Below are 14577 nucleotides of genomic sequence, written 5' to 3' on the forward strand. Positions count from 1 at the left end.
TTTGCCTATTCCTATTGAGGGTGATGCATCAGAAAGATTTGTTGACAGTATGGTAATAAAGAACTCTACAACTACTTTTTCTTTATTAAAAACAATGTGTGGTGCTGGTAGCCAAAAGCAGGGCTTCCCTCTGTGCTAGGAAACACTCCACCATGAAGCTACTGTCTACAACTCTTGATTGATTAAAAAAATACTGTGGTTATTTTTCCTTTATGGGTAAACATTCTATGGCAGAATTATTTAAAGTTTTTACCATTCATTAAGACGAACATTTTTTCCTTCCAAGTCTTGCTAAATGCTGTTTCAAACGGAAGCGTCTATTCTGATACTACTTTTAAGTCAAATAAAGAACTGAAAAACAGCTATATTTAAACAAATCTCGGTCAGCAACCTCAGCCTGGGATGTAGGAAAGTCACTTGTCAAAGATCATTGTAGAATGTAAGCAAGAAAAGAGATGTCAGTTGGAAGTCAATCAAAAATGGGAAGGAGAGACCTGTGGGATAGCTCGATGCTCAGTGGGTAAAGACACTTGCCACTAAACCAGAGGACCTGAGTTCAATTCCTGGGACCTACAATGTGGAAGGAGAGAAGCAACTCTTGGAGCTTGCCCTCGGATTCTACCCACAAGCCACGGCAAGTCCTCCTACCCCAAATAAAATATGGGAAGGATTCTAAATAAAACACATTAGAAAAAATATACAGAGCTCAGGGAATTAAACTGCAGCTTCTGGGACCTATGATGTGATATTCTGGATCTTAAGCTTAAAAGTTTAGCTTTTTTTTGGTCTGTGTTTGAAATGCTGCTCTGAAATTGATATTTTTATAATGTTTCTTTGGGGCAATTTAAAAATATGTCTATGTGTGAAGGCTTGTGTGTGTACCTACAGATGCCTATGGAGGCCAGAAAAGGGCACACATCTCTTGGAGTTGGAGTTAGAGGTAGTTGTGAATGGATTGATGTGGGTGCTGAGAACTGAACACAAGTCCTCTACAAAGTCAGCAGGTTCTCTTAACCACTGAGACATCTCTCCTGCCCCTCTGTAAGGATTTCTGAACTACCCACCGCCCTTGCAAACAAGTGCTGCTGCTCCCCTCTGAGCCTGGTGTGCCGCTCACTTCAGGAAACCACTTCTTTGCCATTCTTCACAGTCTGTTTTCAGCCTTTGTGATGACATCAGCACAGTGACCTACTTTGTGTGATCTATCAGCCTTGACATACATGGCCCCATCACCTTATATCATCATGGTGGTCATGGTTGGGTGAGCACCAGCACACCCAGTGGGGGCGGGGGGTGTCAGTGAAGAAGGAACTGATTGGTACAGCAGGACTCAAGAGTGAGAAACCAGGACTTTTCCTTACATCCAGTGTTAGCAACTTCAGGAATGTTGACAACTCCATGCTGACCAGCCTGTGGTCTAAGAACTTCCTTTATCCTTTAGGGACCTTGACTCAGGTAAGATGAGATCATTGGCTTTGAAAAAGATCGGAAGTTCAGGACTAGCCAATATGAAGCGAAATTTGGGTCTATCATCCTCACGAATTGATGGCTTTAGTATCAATCTTAATCATGAGGGTTAAAAAGGAGCTGGAGAAGAAAATAAGATAGGCCTGAGCATGGGTATGGACTCCTCTAACTGAAGCTAAAGTTCATTGTTTTTAAAAATTACATTTGATCGGTTCCATTTGCAAGTCCTGGGCCATGTATTCTTCTGGTGGACCATGGTGTTTGATAATTTACAGGAACGGCTCACAGATCTGACAAGGGCAATGTGTTAATGTTTGCCAGTTTATTATAGATGATACAAAGAATATTTTGTTGAGGAGATATACAAGGTGAGATCCAGAGGAATCCAAGGAGCAGAAGCCTCTGTCCCCACAGAGTCAGGCAGTAAACACCACTCTCTCAGCAACTTGATGTGGTCACTGACTGGGAAGCTGCCCATCCCCACAATTTGGTGCTATTTAGTTTTGTAACACAAGCATGAATGATCAAGTAACTGGCCAGTAGTGAGAGAACTTAATCTCCAGGTTGTGATGCTGGGACTGGAATATAATTCTAAATTTCCAAGCCAGGCTTAGACTTCCTAGAGCTAATCTCCATCCTGAAGCTATCTAGGAGGCAAAGGTTGCTTCATTAGATTAAAAAAAATGTTCCCATCACATTTATAACTCAAGAAATTCCAAGGATTTTAGGACCTCTGTGCCAAGAACTTGGACAAAGACCAAATATCTTCTATGATCCCACAAAGTGGCAATGAATTTCAGGGCATAAATTCTAGGCTATATGCAGTTAATAAGTAGTTTGTCATGATGAAGCCAACAATGTTGTTAACTGGATTTCAAAGGTAATGATAAATCATTAGGTTGCACTTATGTTTCATGGCAATTTATTTCCCAGTAACTTCTTAAACTGACAAATTAATGACAGCAGCATGCCTTTCCTTAGTAATTACAAGCCTGCCCTGCCCACTTTCATCTAGTTCTAACACTATCTTACTCCGGTTCATTTATTTGATAATTAGATGTTACACATACTCGTGGGATTGTGTGGCTGAACTGGATATTCTGATGTTATATTCCAGATAGCTTTTCTAAAACGGAGAGGTAGATGCTTTTCAACCTGGGCCCATTCACAAAACCTAGGCATTTAGATCTAAACTTTGCTTCTATACACCAACCCTTATCCTATCAAAACATGTGTTCTAACACTGCCAACTAGACATGGCTAGTTCCTTTCTAAAGATTTACTTTATTTTTGAGTGTGTGTGTATATGTATGTATTACGTATGTATGTATGTATGTATGTATGTATGTATGTATGTATGTGAATTCCTGAGGAGGCCAGAAGTGTAGTCTTAGACTTTTTTCAAAGCCTACTTTAGTAAGGGTTCTTAAATGCTTTAACCTCCCTTCTAGCCAGAAGTAGTGGAAAGGAAAGATTAATAGGGTAAAGGAGGTTGTGTTCTTTTGGGTGATTTCCAATCTTCATTGTCAGGATATCAACAGTTTAGTTCACACAAATCAACAACTGTAGCTCAATCCACTTGCAAACACCATTCATGAATCAGCAACAGCAGTACAATCCAGAAGAAACCACCAGGCTCTACCAAGGGGCCCAAATCTGTAAAAATGGCAAGAAGCCACAGGAAAATCACGAGAAGTTCTTTGGTGCATCTCTCTCTATGAAGTCATGACAAATGACGATCAGTGAAGAAGGCAAGGTGAACCAATGTCACAGTGTCGTCAGTGGAAACCAGCATCAGCAAAGCCCAACCAAGACTAGCAAAGAGTGGCAAGGCAAACCAGTGCCCCACAGCATCGTCCACTGTCTGTTGGGTTATATTTATATCCTTTCTTTTTTTTTTTTTTTTTTTTTTTTTTTTTTAGTTCTTTTTTTTTTTGGAGCTGGGGACCGAACTAAAGGTAAGCACCACTCAAATATTTATTCATATGTTCTCTTAAAAGCGTCGCTCTAGCGAATGCCTTTTCAGGGCAGCATCCAGAAAACACCATGTGTCTGCCTCAGCAAAACATCCTCTCGTAAGACAGTTTCCAGAAACACATCACATGACACTACTGAGTCTCCAAAGAGACCAGAAATTTCCACTTTATAGAAGAGGGTACCTTGTGTGATCCCCTAGAACTGAAGTGACAGGTAGTTGTGAGCCACTTGAGATCAGCATTAGTAACAAAATGTGGATCTTCTGCAAGAACAGTTCATGCTCTGCAGTGCTGAGCCACCTCTCTAGCCTCAATAAGTCAATAATTTAAGAGAATAAATCAGACCCTTCTGTTCCTGACAGGGTTATAGGAAGTAGAAAACTCTCTCTTTCTTCCACAAGAAGGCAGCAAGAAGAATGTTATCTCCAGTCCAGAAAGACAGCCCTCATCATAAACTACACTGAACAGCACCTGGGTCTTTACTTTCTTGGGTCCCAGAACAACCAGAAAGCATAAGAGAAAGCTGAGATCCTCAGAACACCGTACAGTTTTCAACCTCCACATTTGTTCTTCAATTCTTCTTTCAGGGTCCCCAGTACATCATAGGGGATGCAGGATAAATGTGTGGAGATGAGGCTAGTAGCCCTAGCAACTGTGGATAATGACCTCAGAGTCTACAGAGGCAACTAGAAAATGGTATTAGACGTCAAAAATTATATTCACAAGCATCTCAAAGAGCATGGGCCTGGGATACCACAACCACACCTGCGACTGGATCACTAATCTCAAGGACCCCTAGAAACCTGACCTGAAGTAGCATTTCAATCAGCAAGACCACCTCTGCCAGTCTGTTAGCAAGATAAAACCGAGCGCAGATGCACGGCACTAATAAACTCATGAGGACCTTTGGTTTTGGTAATCATCAGACGTTCCCTTGATGAGACCCTTGAGGACAGCATGGATCAAGGTGGCGAACAGAGAAGAAATGCTAAGTCATGTAAACTGTAGGGAGAGTTAAAATGAAAACCAAACAAAACAGAAATTCATCAAACCACAAGTCAGGTACAGTGGCACAGACCAATAATCCCAGCACTTGGGAGGAGACTGGAGGATCAGGAGCTCAAAGCCAGCTTCGAAAAATGAAAATACAATGATAGTTTGAGCTCAGTTAAACCTTCCCAGCAAAGACAGCTCACGGGCTACAGCCTGTCCTTGTGCACAAGCCTAATGGACACAGTTCAGTCTTCCAATCTTAGTCATGGATTGAACTTTAGAAAATGGGCTAGAACGTCTGCCTTTAGCCTGAATAGACAAATGACGTTTAGAGATGTGTGTGTTCATGACTTTCATAACAAGGCCCCCAGAAACTAAATAGTATATTTTACCCTTTATTATTATCATTAGAGAGAGGCATATAGGGCTTCTTACTGTGCTTTTAAAAGCATTCTTTTTTAAAAAAAGATTTATTTATTATATACACCGTAGCTGTCTTCAGACACACCAGAGAAGGCATCAGATATTATGACAGATGATTGTGAGCCACCATGTGGTTGCTGGGATTTAAACTCAGGACCTCTCGAAGAGCAGTCAGTGCTCTTAACCACCGATCTCTCCAGCCCTTACTTGTTTTTTTTTTTTTTTTTTTTACAAACAGTTTGTATTCTTTTAAACTGCAGGTGCTGTCATTTTTAGTAGTATGGCTTAGTGAGTGGCACAGATAGGGGCCACCATATAAAGATATTGAAAACTCTGCAGTCATGGGTCTGTGACACCTTAGGAATATTTTCCATACAATCCATCTTGGGACACCGATAGTTGTTTTCATGGAATCTGACCTGAAATAACAGACCCAAGGCAACGAGCAGCACACAATTCTTCTTCAAAGTGCAGTGTGAGGGCTGATGTGAATGGGGATTTTCTTTTCTTCTAGGCAGTATTAACAGAACACCGAGTGCTGTAAGTGTGTCAAAATTGCATACATTCCTAATGCAGGTTTAGACAAGATTATTTTAAATCCTTTTACTTACATGGATTTCAAAACCTCTGGAAGCATCTGTGCGGAAGCCCCAAATGATGGGTGTTTCTGCTTTTGTTCAGTCAACTCTGAGAGCTTGCTATCTTTTTAATCCTCTTGAAAGGTCAATGCAAATGAGGGTGGGAAGCAGATAGAATCCTGGTTACACGTAGGCAGCATGTTCCTGTTTGCTTCGAAGGCACTGTGGACGTGAAGACGGACCAGAAATGGAGTCTGCGTCACAGACAGGCTGGTCTGGGATTGAGGCGCAGGGAAGCGACTGAGTTGAGGGGGAACTGAGGTGCCGCTCAGTTGGTAGAGGGTTTACCTGGTATGCACCAAGCCTCTGGACATGGAGAGCGAGAAAGAGGTCTCTCAGGGTAAGATGATTGCTGCCAAGCTGAGGTCATTGCTAATGACCTGGGTTCAAGCTCTGGGACCCACATGATGGAAGGGGAGAACCAACTCACATAAATTGTCCTCTGGCATCCACGTCCACACTAAATTAATGTAATTACAAATAAAGCAAACACATTTACAAACCAACAAACAAGCAAGGTAGTGAAACCCTATCATCCCCAGTTACATATCAAACTCAAGGCCCAACCTGGGTTACAGGAGATTCAGCCTTTAAGAAAAGAAAAGAAAAGAAAAGAGAAGAGAAGAAGAGAACAGAAGAAAAAGAAAGAAAAGGAAAGAAGGAAAGAAAAGAAAAGAAAAGAAAAGAAAAGAAAAGAAAAGAAAAGAAAAGAAAAGAAAAGAAAAGAAAAGAGGAGGCTGGAGAGATGGCTCAGTGGTTAAGAGCACCGACTGCTCTTCCAGGGGTCCTGAGTTCAAATCCCAGCAACCACATTGTGGCTCACAACCATCTGTAATGGGATCTGATGCCCTCTTCTGGTATGTCTGAAGACAGCTACAGTGTACTCATATACAATAAAAAAAAAAAAAAAACCAAAAACAAAACAACCTAACATCAGAAAGCAAGAGGTGTTTTGTGTTGTTGGTGTGTGGAGCTGGAAATATAAGCCAGTAGACACGGAACATGGTAAAGATGTTGCTTGGCACTTCCTCGGTGTCACCTGGAGCTGTTGGACGTGTTCCTACACTGAGTCCTGTCCCACATCTTTTCCAGCCCTTCCAGCATCTGGACCCTTAGGGGACTGGGGATCTTTTAATTACTTTATGGTACCTAGTTGCACTGGGAACATTACCTGGTACAAAAAGAGTGGGAAATGTATCTTCAAATATTCAGTAGTTTGATTTCTCTCCTTCCCTCCTAAAAAAATAATTTGGGACAATAAAGCAGTATGGGACATGTTAACACTAAGCTTAAAACCAAGGGTGAGGCTAGCAATGGCCATCATCATGAAGTGATATTGGGTGTGTTTAAAAATGTCGTGGGAAAACAGTATGTGTACAGTATGGTTGTCATAATTGTTGACAAAACTGTAACATGGATGTGGATGTAACTCAGTTGATAAAATGTTCCATAGCATGCTGAAGTCTTCTTAGGTTTGATTGCCAGCACCATGGAAACCAGGGATAGTGGTGTACGCCTATCCCATGCATCCAGGAGTGGGGAAGAGCACAGGTTCCAGGTCATCCTTGGCTACATAGCAAATTATACACTAGCCTGGATTATATAACATCCTGTGTCAAAAATAAACATACACCAAAAATCCCATGTTACCGATGTTTCCAACTATGTGTGTCTCTGTGAACATATAAAAAGACTAGATAGAAGCATCAATTATGGCTGTCTCCAGACAGTGGGATTGTGAGAGCATTTCTTTCTTTGTGCTTTTCTTCTAATTAAAGAATTATCCAAAATATATACCTTACTCTTGTCATTCCAAACAAATTCTATTTTAAGAAGAACCAAAAAGTGGCTTAGCTTTCTTTTCATAAAACAATGTCTTAACCAAATTCCCCAAGGGTAGAAACAGAAGGCTATTTCAGGATGCCAACTGTGCAGTTGCAAAACATTACTCAGAGAACTTGTATTTGGAGACAAAGAATTTATTTCCTATCCTGCCTGGAACACTCACAGAAGCTGTAGGGAGTGTTTGAAGACCTTCAAATCATTATAATTGTTCAAATTTAAAAAAAAATCTGTAATATGTCCTTTTTAATATTACAAACATACAAGTTTATACATACCATTTGCATGTAGATGCCTGTGGAGGCCAGACAAAGGTGTCATAGCCCCTACAAGTGGAGTTACAGGTGTCTGTGAGCCTGATGTGGATGTTGGAAACTGAACTTGAGTCCTTCAAAAGAGCAGTGAGGCAAAATATATCTTATCAGGAGACAGAACAGTATAACCATTGTGGTGGTTTGAATATGCTTGGCCCAGGGAAGTCAGTGGCACTATTAGGAGGTGTGGCCTTGTTGGAGGAAATGTGTTACTGTGGGGATGGACTTTGAGACCCTCCTCCTAACTGCCTGTAAGTCGGTCCTCTCCTGGCTGCAATTGGATCAACATGTAGAACACTCAGCTCCTTCTGCAGCACCATGTCTGCCTGAATGTTGCCATGCTTCCTGCCATGAGGAAAATGGACTGAACCTCTGAACTCATAAACCAGCCCTAATTAAATGTTTTCCCTTATAGAGTTGTTTTGGTCATGGCTTCTCTTCTCAGCAATGGAAACCATAACTGAGACAACTATTAAGAACTCAGACTCTGTAGCTGAACATACCTTGCAATCCTAACTTCAAAACTGGTAGTTGGTGTGACCTTAGATGCATTACTCAATCTCTGTGTGTCACAATTTCTTCATCTGTCAATGAAAGTATAATAATGTCTATTTATAAAGTTTCAGCAATGACTAAAGTACTACTGCATATTAAATACTTAGCACATTTTTGTGCACTGTAAGTAGGAACACAGAGAAGCTATTGCTACTATGAGTAACACAAAAGAGATGGAATAAGTCTTAGATCAAGGAAGGGCATTATGGTTGAGTTGAATGGCTACTGTAGGTTCATATACTTCAATGTATGTTCCCTAGTTAGCAGAACTGATGGGATAGATTAGGTATGTCATTACCTAATTAGGGTGGGCTTTGAGTTTTCAAAAGACTCATTCTTTTCCCAGGGTTTACTCTCTGTCTTGTGATTTTAGATCAAGGTATGAGCTTTCTTCTTCTTTTGCTCTACCATGATGGTCTCTGTCTTAGTCAGGGTTTCTATTCCTGCACAAACATCATGACCAAGAAGCAAGTTGGGGAGGAAAGGGTTTATTCAGCTTACACATTCACACTACTGTTCATCACCAAAGGAGGTCAGGACTGGAACTCAATCAGGTCAGGAAGCAGGAGCTGATGCAGAGGCCATGGAGGGATGTTACTTACTGGCTTGCTTCCGCTCGCTTGCTCAGCTTGCTCTCTTATAGAACCAAAGACCACCAGCCCAGGGATGGCACCATCCACAATGGGCTGGGTCCTCCCCCTTGATCAGTAGTTGAGAAAACACCTTACAGCTGGGTCTCATGGAAGCATTTCCTCAACTGAGGCTCCTTTCTTTGTGATAACTTCAGCTTGAGCCAAGCTGACACATAAAACCAGCCAGTACAGTCTCTAACTTTGAAACCGTAGGTAAATCAAAACTTCCTTTTAAAAATTGCCTTGGTCATGGTGTTCTGTCACAGCAACAGAAAGGTAATTGGAGAAATGGCGCAGTGGTTAAGAGCACCGACTGCTCTTCCATAGGTCCTGAGTTCAAATCCCAGCAATCACATGGTGGCTCACAACCATCTGTAATGATATCTGATGCCCTCTTCTGGTGTGTCTGAAGACAGCATCAGTGTACTTATATATAATAAATAAATAAGCCTTAGAAAGAAGATAGGCATACTCGTTTTGATTGAAAAGATGATGAAAGTCTTCACACAGAAAAGGAGAAAATGTAACTATCCTAAGATGAAGGAGGAAGGCATTTCCGGTGGTGGAAACATCAGAGCATAGAGGTGAGGCCACCATTGTGCCTGTGTTGTAGAGCTCACGTGGAGCATCACCTCTATGAAGACTGAGGAGATAAGAACAGTAGGGAGAGCTCATGGAAGTTAATGGATGTCCCATCTAGTTGTTCTAGTCTTTATTCTCAAAGTTTTGTTTTGTTTTGTTTGTTTTTTGAGACAATCTCTCTATGCAGCCTTAGGTGTCCTGGAACTTGACATATGGACTGAACTGGTCTCAAGCTCACAGAGATATGCCTGATTCTGTCTCCAGAGTCCTGGTGCTTAAAGGGTACACCAGCATGCCTGGCCCTCACTTTTTGTAAAGTCACACTGAGTTGTTTTTTCAATTCATCTAATCTGACCATGTACAGAAATGCCTCACCTGTCTTCATGTGACCCCTTAGATCACCAGATGAAACCAAATTTCAGCCAGTTTTTTTTTAAGATTTATTTATTTATTTATTATAGCTGTCTTCACACACACCAAAAGAGGGCATCACATCCCATTACAGATGGTTGTTAGTCACCATGCAGTTGCTGGGATTTGAACTCAGGACCTCTGGAAGAACAGTCAGCGCTCTTAACCACTGAGCCATCTCTCCAGCCCTTCAGCCAGTTTTAAGTCAAACACTCTCCTATCCAAAGGATGAAAGAGAAGAGAAGAAACTAAAAATAATAGAGTGAGGGAAATACAAGCCCTCCTTTTCAGAAGGACAGTTTAAGGCTCGGGAAGTGTCCGAGTTGTTGTCTATTGCTAGGATACAACCCTATGACCATGAGGAGGAAAGGGTTAAGTTTAGAGGTGACAGTTCATCATCAGGGGATGCCCAGGCTGGAACCCAAGCAAAGTCTGTGAAAGAAAGTTTCTTACTAACTTGCTCCTCTCAGACAGGCTCTGCTTGCTTTGTTATGCACCCCAGGGGCATCTACCCAGGGATGGCACCACCCACAATAGGCTGGGCCTCCCCGCATTACTCACGAATTTAAAAAATGCCCTGCTGGCGTATCTCTAGGCCAATCTGGTGGAGGCATTTTCTCAACTGAGATTCTCTGTACCTAGATATGTCTAAGTTTGTGTCGAATTGACAAAAACAAAAACAAAACAAAATCAAAGGGAAAAGCAAACCAACAAAGGCTGCATTGTGGCAGCAGAGACCTTTAGGCAGGAACAGCAGAGTTTGGATTTTCCAGTCTCCATAACTGTATGACTCAGTTCTTTAAAAATATGTATGCGTATGTGTGAATACATATATAATCATACGTGTTTTATATATGTGCATACATACAGACAGACAGACAGACACATATGTACATGTATAATGTTAGTTTTCCCCTATGGAGAACCCTAATATACATCTTCGCTGTTTGGCATAAAACAAGGACAAATGAAGGTAATAAATGTTATCTCAGCCATTTACCCTAGACACGGACAGTCATGATGTCATTTGGTGTGTACCCCAAGTTCATGAACTTTGGAGCATTTTACCCAGCATGCTTTCTTTAACACTTTTCACTCGTGCATTTGGAGGAGCACACTCTGTGTTTCTGATTCTGTTATACTTTGAAGCAGGAGGGAAGAGAGGTTTGCTAGACTCAGGAAGTTCCCAACAAATGTCCAAGGTTCTTCTCTGCCCTGTATAAACACTAAACCACTACTGGAGAAGGGGAAAGTCTTGGGTGGAGGGGCCTAAGATTGTTTTGTAAAATCTGTGTAATTTAATCTATGTAATTACCCTTTCACTACAAAAACTTCCCTGATGCCGACCTATTCCAACAAAAACAGCAGTATCTGATCCAGTAGGACAAATCAGGCATTATAGAAGGATATGAACACAGGTAGAAAAAAGAGACCCTAGCATTACAAAGAAGTGGAATCCCAGGTGCGCTCTTCTCTGGCTACTGTAAAGTTCCAGCTAACGGCAGTCGCCACCTGTTAGCTGCTGACTTTGACTGTTAGAGAACAGTGGCTTTCTCAGGGCTGAGTAACAAACCTGCCAGCAGTGTAAAGATTCAAAGTCTCTCGTTTTTAATCTTCTAGTTTTTAGAGTTTTCCTGGGTAGCCCTGGCTGTCCTGGAACTCCTGCTGTAGACCAGGCTACCCCCAAACTCACAGTTATCTGCCTTCCTCTGACTCCTGAGTGCTGGGATTAAAGCTGTGAGCCAATTCCTCCAGGCAAGATGAAAGGCTTAAAGCAATAATAACAAAATTCTTGCACATCCAGCATTAAGTCCTAAACTTTTTTTCCCAGAACCTAGAACTTATCTAAAATATTCTACATCCTAAGATAAAGACCTTTGTTTAATTTAGTAGTAATTGTAGTGTTCAAGAAATTAGACACACATAGACTGCGTACCAGAAAGGACTTCGCTTTTAAAAGCAATGTACTTACTTTTTAAAATCAACATTAGGCATAGAGATGGTTTTGTTTTTCAATGAATAAATGAGAACCTGGCTATTTAAAGTAAATTATTATAAGTGCTTTTGAAGCTAAAACAACTTTTTCTCTAATACAAATCTAGTACATGTTTATTACCAGAAAGACAGAGAAGCAGAACGACAGACAGATAAGATGGACATATGGTTCTGTGGTCCAGTACCTGCTGGTGTGTGTAAGGGACTCTGGGTAAGATCTCCAGCAAGGGAGGAAGTGGATGGGAGAAAAAGGTGAACACAGTGGTAGCTTAGTGGGGAGCCACATGGTACTGAGAAAGGAACAGGCCCCAGAGTTAAGCTGTGTGGATTCAGACCTCGCCACTCCATGTCACCTTTGTGAATTGAAGCTGTTTGATTTCTTTGCTTCAGCATCCTTAATCTATGTGAAATGATATTATTAAAAAGGAGATATTAAATTAGAAAAATTGTGGTGTAACAGACCTTCAGTGAATGTGACCTCTGGACACACCTTTCTCAATCCTTTTTTGTCTTAGCATCTTAAAACATTGTGCTGGCTTTGATACAGTTGAAAAGAACACCTTCTATCTCATAAGTCACCTTTGACAAAAATAGGATTTTCTTCTTTCTTTTTTTCTTACTGCATAGAAGATTTCCAACAAAATCTTACTCATAGAATTCACTCTAGTGGTGTGGGCGCAGGGAAGCCGGTGGGCTGACCAACTAACTCAGCTACCTCCCAGGTCCAGATCCAGGGCTTTGAGTTGGCCCACCCCAAAGTCTAGCCCAGCTATAATCAGCTGGAGTGCATGAAAGGGCTGGTCCTACAGACTCAAAGCTGCAGGATCTCCATGATACAAGGCAGCAACAGGGCATCAGAGAGGAGTACCCATGCCGATTCAGTATTGATAAGAGTAGCAGAAACCAGAGGACTTCTCATTGCAATGGACATCTGAAAGTCAAGATGTGTGGACAAGGGTATACTGTGTGACACACTGTGACACGCTACCGCTTCCACAATAAGATTTTTTTTTTTTAATTCTATCTTATTTTCTTTTGGGGAGGAGGTTGCAAGGGTGGAGGGCAGATACAAAGATGAGCAGGACTGGGATGCACGATGTGAAATTCACAAAGAATCAATAAAAAGCCTATTCAAAATCGTAATCATAAAACTAATGCTAATAACTGTAAAGCAAAGTCAGCCTTTGTTTCAAATTTCGAAGTTTTATCTCCCAGCAATTTTTCCAGAAACGATAATCATTTAAGCTCTTTCATATAGCCTCATTTAGCTTATACAAACTTCCTCTGAAAGACCAAGACACTGGAGGGCTAAAGGAACATATGTACATTATTAAGTGGGTCTCCAGCAAATATCCGTTTCTACCTCTTCATTTTACAGATGACAATACAGAAATAATTCTGCCCTAAAATTGAGGGGAGAGGAAGCTCCTCATCCAGTCATTCCCATGGCTTAACAATACACCCACCAAATCCACAAGGCTCACAAATTTGTTACTTGTCTATCAAGATTGTACCTGAGGGGGCTAGTGAGATGGCTCAGTGGTTAAGATCACTGGCTACTCTCTTTTAGAGGACCCACAGGGTGGCTTACAGCTGTTAGTAACTCTAGTCCCAGGGATCCAACATCCTCTTCTGACTTTGTATACCAGGCACAAATGTGAGGCACAGACAGACATGCAAGTGAAACACTTCATATACATTAAAAAAAATCTACAAGTGAAAAATTAAAGAATTTTAATATGATACAGGCAAATACAGTCAACTAACAATTTACTTACCTTTTCCTATATTAAAAAAAAAATGCCTTTTACCTAAGTCTCACAAACTCAAGCAGTTGCTCACAATGATTTATAGGTCTTGTCAGTTTCCTAGAGCCTCCGTTTTCAACAGCTAAAAGCATTTCGAATATAAATCATGGCAATTCAGAACCATGTAATTTTTATTTATTTTTGGAAACAGGGTCTATAATGAAGCCCAGGCTGAACCAGAACTACTTGTATAGACCAAACTGTCCTCTAACACACTGCAATCCACCTGCCTTTGCCACCCTAGTGCTGGAATAAAAGGCACGCGACCCCATACCCTGTTCGATCAATACAAGTTTAAGACTTTTCTCAAACAGGTTTTTAATAAGATAGCCTTTGATTGGCTCGGACTTTCCTATGCACATCAGGATGATCTAAAGATTGAGGCGATCAGGCAGTACCTCTGTTGTTGTCTTTCAGATGTTGGATTACTGGAATGTATCTTGCATCACAAAGTATTTTTACTTAAATCTAAAAATGTAATTTAAAATATAGGTTTACTTAAGCCAACAGTGGCACCAACCGGTTAAATATAACCATTCGTTGTACTAAGTATTTATTAGATAAAACATCTGCCCAGAACGTAGGCGTGTCCGTAGGCACTGATTTGGTACGGTTTTGAAATTCTCCCCAAGGTTTCAGAAACCGGTGGAAGGACTACCTGGTTCAGCAAATAAGAACGGAGAAGAGGAGGGGCCAGAGGAGGACGGTCTCCGTAACCCAGCGCGAGAATACGCCTCAGCGCATGCGCACCTCCAGATGGGAACCTTCCATTTGCCAGATGGGGGAGACGAGCAGAAAACTGCCTATAGATTTTAAATCTCTACCTTCAAGAAAGAGTCTAGGTTATGCGTTCCGTGAACACTATCTCTCGGTTGTTCTTCCAAACCCCGCATCAGGGATTCTAGACACAGACACCTAAAACAAGAGGTGACTTCTCGTTT

Source organism: Rattus rattus, chromosome 2, assembly GCF_011064425.1.
Source record: "Rattus rattus isolate New Zealand chromosome 2, Rrattus_CSIRO_v1, whole genome shotgun sequence".
Lineage (NCBI taxonomy): Eukaryota > Metazoa > Chordata > Mammalia > Rodentia > Muridae > Rattus > Rattus rattus.